The sequence below is a fragment of the Fulmarus glacialis genome, unplaced genomic scaffold (assembly GCF_000690835.1).
Source record: "Fulmarus glacialis isolate BGI_N327 unplaced genomic scaffold, ASM69083v1 scaffold9080, whole genome shotgun sequence".
Classification (NCBI taxonomy): domain Eukaryota; kingdom Metazoa; phylum Chordata; class Aves; order Procellariiformes; family Procellariidae; genus Fulmarus; species Fulmarus glacialis.
The window spans coordinates 1-3,168 of NW_009185759.1; positions in this window are offsets into that span (position 1 = coordinate 1).

Here is a 3,168-nt window from a genome sequence, read left to right on the forward strand (position 1 = left end):
TTTTCAGAGACAACTTGGTTTCACCTCTGAGAGGAACCGAGGAGGCAGGGGCTACAAGCCAGTTTTTCATGCACCAGAACTCCCAAGAAAGAAAATACGTAGTTGTGCTTACAGCTACAGAGCAGATGCTGCTCTAGGCTGCCATTAAACATAACGACCTCAAGGGACGTTTGACCAGCAGGGCTTCTTTCAAGGTCACTGTTACAACGTGCCCTGCTGTAGGATGCTTCAGGGACCCCTCCTCTGTGAAGTAGGATTAGGATGTTACTGGAGAAGGTGGGGAAGCTGGGAAGGGAGAGAGTTCACCCCTGTCATTCATCTCATTTATATAGTGCTTTATGCACAAGGAAGTAAGCTGCTGAACAAAGCAGAATAGCACAGGGTGAGGCTAGGAGTTTGAGATTGGCAATATTTATGGCTTAGGGGTTTTTTGTGTTTTGGGTTAGTTGTTTTTTTTCTTACGGGAAATTTTATTTCCCAAACTTCCCCCCGCCCCCCTCCTGCAGAAACAGCAGGATCTTAAAATCTGGAAAAGAAAGTGTGTGACAGAATTGAAAAGAAAAAGAAGACGACTCAAAGAGGAAAAGGATAAATCCCTCTTCCTCTATTGCCCTCAGCAGACAAAAAGCAAAAGAACGACCACGACAAATGATGAACATGCAGAGTCTTTGAAAATGTGCAGAACTACATAATGCAAAAAACACTTGAACAAATGAAGACTTATTCTGATTTGGAGCAAAAATTACAAAAATATTTTTATCTTTTTCATAAAACTGGTTTTCTCTTTTTTTTTTTTGATGAGTCTTAATACATTTCCAAATACATCAAGACTCCTATGTATTCATTTACTTTTTTTTTTTCCTCTGTGGTTGGCTTCAACATCATTGCACTGCTGGAGTCTCTTTTCCACAAGATTGCAGGGTGATAAAACAATTTCATTTAAAGCTGTGGATGTCACATACGCACCCACTTCACAGTGTTGGAAAAGGTAAAATGGTAGAAAAATCATATCAACAAAAAACTCCTTCCCCCTCCAGATCCTCTTGTGTTCCCACCCTTCTCCACCACAGTGGGTACCTTAGTTTGTTTCACAATAATTACTCATCTCTTTTTAATCCTTACTTTAAAATAAGGGTGTTAAAAAAAATAATAAAAATCATACATGAACTGCATCTCCCCAGTTTCTGATTGCTATTTTGTCTGGTACTTGTGGACTCAAGGCAGTAGGACACTGGTTTCTTTGGTTTGGAGGGGTTTTTGTGGTTGGAGGGGGTGGTTTTTTGATTTTTACTCTCTTAGCAGTTGTTAGGGCTGGTAAAGTAATTCCTCGTCACAAAGACGGAGTCTGTTTCTCACTTTTGGCTCTAAGACTTCTGTTTCTGAAACAAAACAGCTGCCAAAAATGCAACATAGGAACATGCAACTGGACCACAGAACCCCAAGCTGTGAACAGCCCACCCACTAATAAATGCATTCACTCCCAAACCCTTGAGGGGAAAAAGATGTCTCCTTTTTTGTCTAGCATGTATCCCACACAAACTCCCCTTTTCTTCTTTTCTGTCCTTGTTTGCTGCACTCCCCAATTGCCAGTGCTCAGTAAAGTGAATGGAACAACACTACTTTTTCAGCAAAGACTGAAAGAGGGACGATAGCACACTATTGGATGAGTGCTGCATATCCACTCACAGCACTGGGAGTGAGCTCCACCAAAGATGTGCTGGAAAGAGAGGCACAGCAAATACAGACTGACAAAAGCCTTGTAAGTCCCACTTGAGAAGACAGAGAAGCCAGAAAGGAAAGGGAAGAGCTTTTCTAACTATTATTTCCTTCCCAAAGTCTCCCCTTCCCAGATAAAGGAAAAGGCAACAGACTGACTGTGAGTAATTGTTTTAGTTCAAAACATCAGAAACCCAACTGGGTTGCTTTCTGTCCCTGTGTTTAATAAATGTGCAAATGGGTTTCCATGGCATGTTGCTAAGCTGGACTCTGCAAGCACAAAGGCCCAGACTAATTAGATGCTTAGTACCAGGGCAAAAAAAAAAAAAAAAAAAAAGCTTCATGGGCCCTCCAGAAGTCCTAGATTCACACCACCACATTTAGCTGGGAAAGCCTCTCCAGCTCACAAAAGTCACACGTTCAGAAAATGCATCCAGCATTTTGTTCCTCTCATGGTTTATTAGCAGGTTGTGCTCCTAAGTGCTTTAGTGGCCTGGTCTAAGCGAGAATGTGACAGACATTGACCTGCCCTCGGCTCAACACTAGGTGTCACTTCTGCTTAAGAAATGCAATAGAGAAATTGAAAAGTTTCAAAAAAACCTGCCCATCCAGCATCATATTTTCAGGGGATCTCTGTACCTACAACTCTTCCTAAAGTCATGAACAGTTACAGAATTTTAAGGTTTCACATGCCTCAAATCAGGCATCCAAAATCATCAGAAAATACCAGCCAATGCTTTGCCATACTAAGCATAATGGCAACTGGCAAAGGTTTCTCTTCTTACCTTTTGTGGGAGCAAGGAAACACATGCCTACATGAACAAGGGACTACCATATGGAGAAGCTGCCAGAGTCTGCTCTGACAAAGCGGTCTGTCTTGCTGGCCTGTCTCTGCTGCTGCTTTGCTGCTGCAGTGGGAGAGCTGCTGTGCTGCTTTCAGTCCTTCCTCAGTAGCAGACTTGCCTGCCAAAAGATTTCTGAGCATCAGGAATTGACTCAGAGGAAGAGAAAGAGGCATGGTGTTGGTGGTCAGGACCCCGAGGCAGGCTCGGGCATGAAGGAAATACTGGCAATAATGCAGTAAAAGTAAAAAAGATACAGAAGCGTGGGGTACAGAGGTAGGGAAAACCCCCGGGGGAGACATGGACCATACTAGAACCATATTATTTGCTATGTCTTACAGTACCAGGAGTAGGAGACCACAAAGGAAGAGGTAGCAGGCTTAAAACAAAAGAAAATACTTTGGATATTTAAACACAGTTCTGTGCATCCACAAGACATTGTAGAGACCAAAAGCACAACCTGGTTTAAAAATCAACAAGACACAGGCAGAGAGTAAATTTATCAAAGGCTATTAAACAAGCATACTCATGCAACTCAAGCAGTCTTTAAAGAAGCAGATTCCTAAAGAATATGAGAGTACCTGCTATATGCTTGCCCTTACACTCTTTC